The sequence below is a fragment of the Moschus berezovskii genome, chromosome 11, assembly GCF_049115385.1.
Source record: "Moschus berezovskii isolate FMDL1 chromosome 11, NW_MosBer_1.0, whole genome shotgun sequence".
NCBI classification, from domain to species: Eukaryota; Metazoa; Chordata; class Mammalia; order Artiodactyla; family Moschidae; genus Moschus; species Moschus berezovskii.
In genome coordinates, this window is record NC_142470.1 from 66,555,471 (window position 1) to 66,566,893 (window position 11,423).

Genomic DNA, 11,423 nt, shown 5'->3' on the forward strand with positions numbered 1-11,423 from the left:
CATTCACTCTTGCAATGAAAACAATTAAATACTTAGGAATATATCTACCTAAGGAAACAAAAGACTTGTACATAGAAAACTATAAAACACTAGTGAAAGTAATCAAAGAGGACATGAATAGATGGAGAAATATACCGTGTTCGTGGATTGGAAGAATAAATATTGTAAAAATGAGTATACTACCCAAAGTTATTTATACATTCAATGCAATCCCTATCAAGCTACCAACAATATTTTTCACAGAACTAGAACAAATAATCTCACAATTTGTATGGAAATACAAAAAACCTCGAATAGCCAAAGCAATCTTGAGGAAGAAGAATGGAACTGGGGGAATTAACCTGCCGGACTTCAGGCTCTATTACAAAGCCACAGTCATCAAGACAGTATGGTACTGGCATAAAGACAGAAATATAGATCAATGGAACAAAATAGAAAGCCCAGAGATAAACCCACGCTCCTATGGACACCTTATCTTCGACAAAGGAGGCAAGAATATAAAATGGAGAAAAGACAGTCTCTTTAACAAGTGGTGCTGGGAAAACTGGTCAGCCACTTGTAAAAGAATGAAACTAGAACACTTCCTAACACCATACACCAAAATAAACTCAAAATGGATTAAAGATCTAAATGTAAGACCAGAAACTATAAAACTCCTAGAGGAGAACGTAGGCAAAACACTCTCCGACATAAATCACAGCAGGATCCTCCAAGACCCACCTCCCAGAATATTGGAAATAAAAGCAAAAATAAACAAATGGGACCTAATTAAAATCAAAAGCTTCTGCACAGCAAAGGAAACTCTAAGCAAGGTGAGAAGACAACCTTCAGAATGGGAGACAATAATAGCAAATGAAGCAACTGATAAAGGATTAATCTCCAAATTATACAAGCAGCTCCTGCAGCTTAATTCCAGAAAACTAAGTGACCCAATCAAAAAATGGGCCAAAGAACTAAACAGACATTTCTCCAAAGAAGACATAAAGATGGCTAATAAACACATGAAAAAATGCTCAACATCCCTCATCATCAGAGAAATGCAAATCAAAACCACAATGAGATACCATTTCACACCAGTCAGAATGGCTGCTATCCAAAAGTCTACATGCAATAAGTGCTGGAGAGGGTGTGGAGAGAAGGGAACGCTCTTACACTGTTGGTGGGAATGCAAACTAGTACAGCCACTATGGAGAACAGTGTGGAGATTGCTCAGAAAACTGGAAATAGAACTGCCATATGATCCAGCGATCGCACTCCTGGGCATACACACCGAGGAAACCAGAATTGAAAGAGACACATGTACTCCAATGTTCACTGCAGCACTGTTTATAATAGCCAGGACATGGAAGCAACCTAGATGTCCATCTGCAGATGAATGGATAAGAAAGCTTTGGTACATATACACAATGGAGTATTTCTCAGCCATCAAAAAGAATGCATTTGAATCAGTTTTAATGAGGTGGATGAAATTGGAGCCAATTATACAGAGTGAAGTAAGCCAGAAAGAAGAACATCAATACCGTATATTAACGCATATATATGGAATTTAGAAAAATGGTAACCTGAACCCTGTATAAGAGACTGCAAAAGAGACATAGGCATTTAGAACAGTCTTTGGGACTCTGTGGGAGAGGGTGAAGGTGGAATGATTGGGGAGAATGGAATTGTAGCATGTATATTATCATAAGTGACCAGTCCAGGTTCGACGCATAAATTTTCCTCTGTTCATTTCTTTGCATTTGTGCTTTTTTAATAAAATTCTTTTTTAAAAAAAAAATAAATAAATAAATAAAAGTTATCCCTCATGGCAGCGGTGGCGGTGGCTGGTTGGGTGCAGTGCTATAGCAACTGAGTTGCTGCTAGCCTGGTTGAGCTCCAGTCTTGCCTGCGCATGCCCCCGGGGCTTCACACACCTAATGCTGCCCAGGCACTGAGTCTGCCCTGGCCAGGACGATGGTGGAGTATTTCCTGGGCCAGAGCATGCTCTGGAGTTCCTGGGACCAAGTGTTTGCTGCCTTCTGGCAGCGGTGCCCAAATCCCTATAGCAAACATGTCTTGATGGAAGACATAGTGCACCGAGAGGTGACCTCTGACCAGAAGCTCCTGTCTGAGGACTCCTGTCCAAGACGAACAGGATGCCCCACTGGGCTGAGTGACTGTTTCCTGCCAGTGTTGCTCACTTAGTGTACATCCTGGAAGATTCTATTGTGGACCCAAAAAACCAGACCATGGCCACCTTCACCTGGAACATCAACCACACCCAGCTGATGGTGGTGGAGGAATGATGTGTTTACTGTATGAACTCTGATAACAGCGGCTGGACTGAAATCTGCTGGGAAACCTGGGTATCCTCTAGCTTATTTGGCGTCTCCAGAGCAGTCCAGGAATTTGGTCTTGCACGGTTCAAAACCAACGTGACCATGACTATGAAGGGTTTTGAATACATCTTGGCCAAGCTGAAAGGTGAGGCCCCTCCCCAAACCCTTGTTGAAACAGCCAAGGAAGCCAAGGAGAAGGCCAAAGAGATGGCAGTGGCAGCTATGGAGAAGGCCAAGGACCTTGCCAGCAAGGCAGCCACCAAGAAGCAGTAGCAGCAGCAGTTTGTGTAGCCAGCCCAGGCCCCAAGGCAGCAGCCTAGCAGACTACCGGCTCCAGTCTCTGTGCCCCTTCCTCCTGTAGTTTATTATTAAAAGCCAGCTTCCAGTCTTGTTGGCTGTCTGGATGGTGGGCTGGGGGTAGGTGCCCTGTTTGGTATCTGCAGCACAGCCGGTCAGTTACCCATGTCTGAGCCGGCCTTCTTACTCCTGCATCAGGTGGCTGAGGACAGAGGCCCAGTGACTTGCCCAGGGTGACTGCATCCAGGTGAAATGGTCGTAAATGCTAGACTGTAAGCTCCGTGAGGGCAGGGACTGTTGTTTTATCCTCTGATGTGTCCCAAGTATATGAAACAAAATCTTGCGTGTAACAGGCACTCAATAAATACTTACTGAAATTAAAAAAAAAAAAAAAAAAGGACACAATTTACAGAGCTGCTCTAGAAAGTTTTTCCAAAGTGCTTTGCAAATGCAGGTTATATTTTATCATTCCTCACATCTTTCCTAAATAATTTATCAACTAGCAAGCAAAAATATACTCTGCATTTTGTTTTGCAGGCATTTTCTTTTCATCCATTTATTGACTAAAATAAACACAAAGAGACAGGAAAGACAGAAAGAGATGAGTAAATGAAAGAAAACGTTCTCCAACAACACAGAAAACTATGGCAATAGATTTGCTCTGAAGAAAAGAGTCTATCAGAATATTCTTAATGATCTAATAAAAAAGAGGAAAAAGATTCAAAAGTTTCATAAATCATCTTGCATTTATTTTGTTATTAGGAGAAAAGGGAATTGTGTGGCAATAAGCAAATTATGAACAGAAGAAATTATAAAGTACACATCTGCAAAGGAAATAGATGTGTACTTCACTGGGAATATGGTTAATAATTATGTCCACACCATTTTACATTGTGATGGAGTAACTACCAAACTATTACAGATATAAAAAACTTCCTTGACAAAGATGTATTTTTTATAGACTAGGACTATTCTATTTTTCTTCCTACTAGATGAGTACAATAATAATTACACTGAAAGTGATCTGGTTCCTTCTCTTCTCACTGTTCCTCTAATGCTCAAAGTTTATGTAATACCTTAAAATATGAAGAATATGCTAACACCATCAAAGAGAAACTGTGTTAAGCATTTGTTTGGATTCTTTTTAATTCCATTAAAAGCAGAAACTCAGACCACTCCTGAAAATATCAGTTAAATTTAGTGACTCTGCAGTCTTGCTAATCTGGTTTTGCTTGCCCTATTTAAAAAGCAAGACAATTCTTAAGTCCCTCACATGTAAGCTTTGGTCACATAATTGAATAAAGGTAGGATTTCCATAGTACTTCCTTTTGACATAAAAGAAACAAGTAAGTAAACAAAAAAAAAGATGTGAGTGCCTCTGGATTCTTGAAGTTAATTGAAGTTTCTCCACAACTAGAAAACAATATTATTGTAACACCTAGTTGAAAGTGTTCCTTTAGCTTTGTCTTAGAAAATGTAGTCTGGTCAGCATAATGAATTCTTATTTCATAATTAAAGATTTTGCACTCTCAGGGTCATTGCTACCAAACATTGTTTCTCATTGTCACAGTATGGTACACAAAAAGCGTACAAGGTGTGCAGTTTTAGCACATAACATTATTTTCATATGGCCCCTAAAACTAAATGGTAATTACAATTATCAAATAAATAAAATGAAAAGAATAAAGAACTGTCCTAGTTAAAACACTCACCATCTCATACCCAAACTGGTGTCACACCCTCCTAACCACTCTCCCTGCCTCAGTTTCTCCTTTTTCTACCCTCCATCTACCGGCAGAGTCATCTTTCTAAAGCACAGTTCTATCAGGTCAGTCCTTGATCCCAGCTCATGAAAGCAAACCGACTGCTCATATCTACCTTCCCTTCCTTTCCAAGTCACAGTGAAATGGCCAAAGAAGTTGTTTTGTTTTCCAAAGAGTAAAACCCTACAACTACCGGTAAAAAAAAAACACAAGCCAGAAGGAAACCGTAAAGTCAGAGGAAATGATTCAAAGAAAATAGAAGTAAGTTAAAGGAGAAAAAACTAGAAAGAAAATTGCAGCCCAAAACTTCAGAGAAAAGATCAGCCCAAGTTCAGTCAACAGCTCTAAGAGGAGGAGACAGCTGTGGGGCTATCAGCAAGTAGTAAAAGTGTTAGTCACTAAGTTATGTCCGACTCTTTGCAACCCCATGGACTGTAGCCCACCAGGCTTCTCTGCCATGGAATTCTCCAGGTAAGAATGCTGGATGGGTAGCCATTCCCTTCTCCAGAGGCTCTTCCTGACCCAGGGATTGAACCAGAGTCTCCAGCATTGCAGGCAGATTCTTTACTGTCGAAACCACCACGGAAGCCCATCAGCAGGGAGGGAATTGAATAATTACATTCTGAACAGCCAAACGACAGAGAGCTTTCTCTCTACTCTTCCTCTTTAGCATGTGATATAAGCAGTAGCAAATTATAGTACCCCCCCCCAAAAAAAATAATTGCTTTCTAAAGGAAGTGGGTTATATGACTGGAAAGTAAGCCCAAGGAGAGTTGGGCCTGAGAGAAAAATAGGGCAGAGTTGGATGTAGTATTAGGCCTTCTCACCAGCAACCAAGGAGAAAAACGAGATCAAAGTGGCTCAAGGCCAACGTGAAGCCTCCTATGAGCCAGTTATGAGAGGCCCCAGGTGCCTACCTGCTCCATACCCACACCTTCTTCCAAAAAACCTCACAAATTCTTAATGGTGCCTCCATCTGAAGGGAAGTTCTGTTGGAAACTTACATGCCTGGAGAGGAAACACACAGAAAATCACCATATTCAGTTTAGTTCAGTTCAGTCACTCAGTCGTGTCCAACTCTTTGCGACCCCATGAATCACAGCATGCCAGGCCTCCCTGTCCATCACCAACTCCTGGAATTCACTCAGACTCATGTCCATCGAGTCGGTGATGCCATCCAGCCATCTCATTCTCTGTCGTCCCCTTCTCCTCCTGCCCCCAATCCCTCCCAGCATCAGAGTCTTTTCCAGTGAGTCAACTCTTCGCATGAGGTGGCCAAAGTATCAGAGTTTCAGCTTTATATTGGTGGGATGCTAATATAATAGCATTAAAATAGCTAATTAATAGCTATTAAGAGCATTAATAGCTATTAATAGCTAATTAATAGCATTAAAAGAAGGATGAAGAACTTGCAAAACAGACAAGTGGATACAGAAAAAACATTGTTCAGCAAACAAAAGAAAACTTAAAAATTACAATAATTATCTTTAAAGAGATTTGAAAGAAAATAATACTCCTTAACAAGACCAAGCTGTTTATGAAAAAAAAGAGAAAGGAAAAATTCCTGGAAATTATGAAAATAAAAAATTAAGACTGCTGACATTCAAATATATATCCATTGGACTTGGAAGTTTAGGATCCCCTCCTTCCAGCAGTGGGAGTTTAGTGAAATATTACTACATTCACTTTGCCTAAGTCCAACTAGGGTACTTGGTCCTGGTTATTAATATTGAACAAAATCTACATAACATAGAACAGTTTTATTGGGTTAAAATGTATAGAATTATTCTACATTAATGCAGATTAGGAAGAAGAAGAAAGAGGAGGAGGAGGCTTAATTATGACTACAGAATAAAATGCATGCGTTATTAAACATGACAAAAATCAGAATTCAGAGAAGTAAGAGAATGTGATAGGCAGTGATTGTGTGAAAAGACTTCACTGTGCACTGTTGACAATCATCTGAGTAGTCCAAGGTTGATAGCTCAGAAAATGAAAGAATAACTTTACTACCTGATAATATAATTGAGTAGAAAAACAAGAAGAGAGGAAGAAAGAAAAAGAGAGAGAGTGGGTTGTTAAGCAGAAGGGAGGTGACAAGGGAAAGAAGCATAAAAGAGCTAAAAGTGCTTTCCAAGATGAATAAAGCAGTTGGTTAAGAGACATGTTCACTTTTCATTTTTGCCCCTCTAGATGGTTTAAACTTTTTTTTAAATTAAATACAGGTATTACTTTTATTTTTAACCCAAACAAATCAAAAGCACCTATGAATTGAGTTAGCTGAAATTTCAAGGTATGTACAATTTTCCTTGGCAAAATGTCAGACATGTTTTCCTCTCACTAGCCCTGACAACACTTTTATCATAGATTTTAAGACTGAAGCCTAAAAGGTATTATAAAAAACATGAATTCCACAATCATATTTTATCCTTTTAAAATTTAAAAAGTGTGGTTTTATATGCAGTAATTAAATATTAGAAAGACTAAAAGAATTGATGGGATATAAATCATACATATTCAGTATTAACCTTGTTTTTAAAAGTAAGCATTACTCCAGAAATCATACGCTTTATGTGCTTGTTTTGCTTTTACTTTGTAACTTATACCCAACTTAAGACATCTGTAGGCCAATCTTGATCATCCAGAAGAGTTAGCCTGTTATGTCAGTTTGGTACTCTCATACACAGGGTATATTTCACTATCGATGCTACGCTACTGGTGTGCATATATGTGTATTTCCACTGACATATCTATTACAAAAGCATGTTTACACCTTGGCTGCCTTGGATCAAATTATAACTCCATTATACCTCAGTTATTTAGGGAAATTACTCAGAAGTCCATCTTTGCTGCTGCTGCTGCTAAGTCACTTCAGTCGTGTCCGACTCTGTGTGACCCCATAGATGGAAGACCACCAGGCTCCCCCGTCCCTGGGATTCCTCAGGCAAGAACACTGGAGTGGGTTGCCATTTCCTTCTCCAATGTGTGAAAGTGAAAAGTGAAAGTGAAGTCGCTCAGTCGTGTCCGACCCTTAGCGACCCCACGGACTGCAGTCTACCAGGCTCCTCCATCCATGAGATTTTCTAGGCAAGAGTACTGGAGTGGCTTGCCATTGCCTTCTCCGGAAGTCCATCCTTAAACGGACATAATTTTCCCAAAAACCCATTTAATAACTGCTGTCATCTATGAAGCCTCTCCCAAAAACTTCCCAAGAGGATTTCCTTGATTCTAAGCAGGGCCAGAACCTCTGATAGGAGATAAGGCCATCAGATCATGGAAAAGATCATGGCTTTGAAAACCTCACATATTCAATGCCCTGGAAAATATAAGATTATTTGAAATAATGGGATTATTACTCCCATTCCCAGCCAGAGAGAGAACAGTGCAGCCAATATTATAGCTATGTTCCAGGTAGTATGTATGGTATTTATTCTACTTTGATATATAAGAACCCTTACCTAGAACTTGAAGTCAAATCACTGCTTCAGTTAAACAAAGTAGGGGATATCACTTGGCTCGAACTTGAAAGACCCCATTTTAAGTCTTTTGAGTTTAGTGCGCTTTCTTTCCTACCTGCAATGCACATGACTCTTATTGGTTGTTATGCCTCTAAGTTAGTAGCGGGGCTCAGGCTTCCCAGTGAAGGATAGCTTCTTTAAAAAAAAAAAAAAGAGAAAGGGAAAAATCTAAAACCAATTGTAAGAATTACAAAACTGGATTCTGATGTTGCCAGAGAACAACGTGTAAGAAGATAATGGAGGAGAAAGACATTTTTCTCTTTTTTTGGAGGGAAAAAATTCTTAAATGTGTACCATGTATGGCTTATTTTGCTCTGCATCATGAAAGATACAAAGTACTATACGGAGCCATCATTATGGAAATGGAACGTAAAAACCAGTTGATGATGTAACAAAAAAAAATAGAAAAAGAAATTATCGCAACATGGCAATACGAGATATGTGCCAGGCCACAGGCTTTCAAGAAGGAGGAAAGAATATTACTATTTTTATCAGATGCCAACTATATAAGGGTTTCCCTGATGGCTCATCAAGTAAAGAATCTGCCTGCAATGCTGGAGACACAGGAGATGCAGGTTCGACTCCTGGGTCGGGAAGATCCCCTGGAAGAGGAAGATGGCAACTTACTCCAGTATTCTTGCCTGAAAAATCCCATGGACTAGAGGAGTCGGGCGGGTATAGTCCAAAGGGTCACAAAGTGTCCGATACAACTGAGCGATTAAGCACACACACCCATACAACCATATGCCAAGCTTATATACAATACATTTAATTTTTAAAAGAACCATATGCAATTAATACTATAATCTCCACTTTAAAGCTGAAGTGAGATTACTAAATAGGTTAACTAATCACCCAAGGTCCTGTAGCTTAGTCTGTGGTATATTCCAACAAAATCTGTTTGACTCCAAAACCTGTGTTTCCATTAAAGCACATTTTGTGCAGGTAAGCAGGTAACCTTCTGAAGCAATGGTGACATGTGCAATTGAGGCTTGAAGGACTTGGCAAAAATTTGACAGGTGAAAAGTATAAAAGAAAGATAGAAGGTCATTTTAACCAGTGGAAGAGTGTGAACGAAGAGATGCACAAGGTGTATTTGGAAACACCTGAATCAAAGGTTTGTTTGGGGGAGTGCAAAACAAGGGTGAAAACCCAGGATGAAGACCAATCTGCCTGTTTTTATTAATAAATACCCTACCCAGGGTAGAGTCTCAATTCTATCCTTCAGAGAAGAGAAAAGCCAAGAAAAATTTTTAAGAAGAGGAGAAGTTCCAAGTATGGTAATATCAGATTCTCCTGAGAAGTAGGTGGAATGTATTGGGGTGGAGGGGCTTCCTATGTGGTGCAATGGTAAAGAATCTACCTGCAAATGCAGGAGACTCAAGAGATGTGAATTCAGTCCCTCAGTTGAGGAGATTCCCCTGGAGGAGGAAATGACAACCCATTCCAGTATTCTTTTTTTTTTTTGGAGGCTAATTATTTTACAATATTATATTGGTTGGTTTTGCCATACATTGACATGAATCCGCCCCAGGTGTACATGAGTTCCCCCTCCTGAACCCCCTTCCCACCTCCCTCCTCCGTTTATCCTCCCTCTGGGTCATCCCCGCACACCAGCCCCAAGCATCCTGTAACATGCATCGACCCTGAACTGGTGATTCGTTTCACATATGACAACATACATGTTTCAATGCCATTCTCCCAAATCATCCCACCCTCACCCTCTCCCAAAGAGTCCCAAAGACTGTTCTATACATCTGTGTCTCTTTTGCTGTCTCGTATACAGGGTTATCATTTCCATCTTTCTAAATTCCATATATATGCATTAGTATACTGTATTGGTGTTCTTCTTTCTGGCTTACTTCACTCTGTATAATAGGCTCCAGTTTCATCCACCTCATTAGAACTGGTTCAAATGTATTCTTTTTAATGGCTGAGTAATACTCCATTGTGTATATGTACCAAAGCTTTCTAATCCATTCGTCTGCAGATGGACATCTAGGTTGCTTCCATGTCCTGGCTATTATAAACAGTGCTGCGATGAACATTGGAGTACATGTGTTTCTTTCAATTCTGGTTTCCTTGGTGTGGATGCCCAGGTGTGCGATTGCTGGATCATATGGCAGTTCTATTTCCAGTTTTTTGAGGAATCTCCACACTGTTCTCCATAGTGACTGTACTAGTTTGCATTCCCACCAACACTGTAACAGGGTTCCCTTCTCTCCAGCATTTATTGCATGTAGACTTTTGGATAGCAGCCATTCTGACTGGTGTGAAATGGTATCTCATTGTGGTTTTGATTTGCATTTCTCTGAACAGACCCATCACAAGCACAGAACTAGAGGCTGTAATCAGAAATCTTCCAGCAAACAAAAGCCCAGGTCCAGACGGCTTCACAGCTGAATTCTACCAAAAATTTAGAGAAGAGCTAACACCTATTCTACTCAAATCTTCCAGAAAATGGCTGAGGAAGGGAAACTTCCAAACTCATTCTTTGAGGCCACCACCACCCTAATTCCAAAGCCTGGAAAAGACCCCACAAAAAAAGAAAACTACAGGCCAATATCACTGATGAAAATAGATGCAAAAATCCTTAACAAAATTCTAGCAATAAGAATCCAACAGCATATTAAGAAGATCACACATCATGACCAAGTGGGAGGAATCCCAGGAATGCAAGGATTCTTCAATATCTGCAAATCAATCAACGTAATACACCACATTAACAAACTGAAAATAAAAATCATATGATTATCTCAATAGATGCAGAGAAAGCCTTCGACAAAATTCAACATCCATTTATGATAAAAACCCTCCAGAAAGTGGGAATAGAAGGGACATATCTCAACATAATAAAAGCTATATATGACAAACCCACAGCAAACATTATCCTCAATGGTGAAAAGCTGAAAGTATTGCCCCTAAAGTCAGGAACAAGACAAGGGTGTCCACACTCACCACTACTATTCAACATAGTCCTGGAAGTTCTCGCTACAGTAATCAGAGCAGAAAAAGACATAAAAGGAATACAAATTGGAAAAGAAGAAGTAAAACTTTCACTGTTCACTGATGACATGATCCTCTACACAGAAAACCCTAAAGACTCTAACTACTAGAGCTAATCAATGAATACAGTAAAGTTGCAGGATATAAAATCAACACACAGAAATCCCTTGCATTCCTATACACTAATAATGAGAAAATAGAAAGAGAAATTAAGGAAACTATTCCATTCACTGTTGCAACGAAAAGAATTAAATACTTAGGAATATATCTACCTAAGGAAACAAAAGACTTGTACATAGAAAACTATAAAACACTAGTGAAAGTAATCAAAGAGGACACTCATAGATGGAGAAATATACTGTGTTCATGGATTGGAAGAATAAATATTGTAAAAATAAGTATACTACCCAAAGTAATTTATACATTCAATGCAATCCTTATCAAGCCACCAACGATATTTTTCACAGAACTAGAACAAATAATCTCACAATTTGTATGGAAATACAAAAAACCTCGAATAG

At 39.4% G+C, this 11,423-nt stretch overlaps 1 pseudogene; it reads left to right on the plus strand.

Annotated features, from left to right (window-relative positions):
• The first annotated feature begins 1,913 nt into the window (after positions 1-1,913).
• On the plus strand, positions 1,914-2,654 carry LOC148776182 (PRELI domain-containing protein 1, mitochondrial pseudogene; annotated as a pseudogene).
• The last annotated feature ends 8,769 nt before the right edge of the window (positions 2,655-11,423 follow it).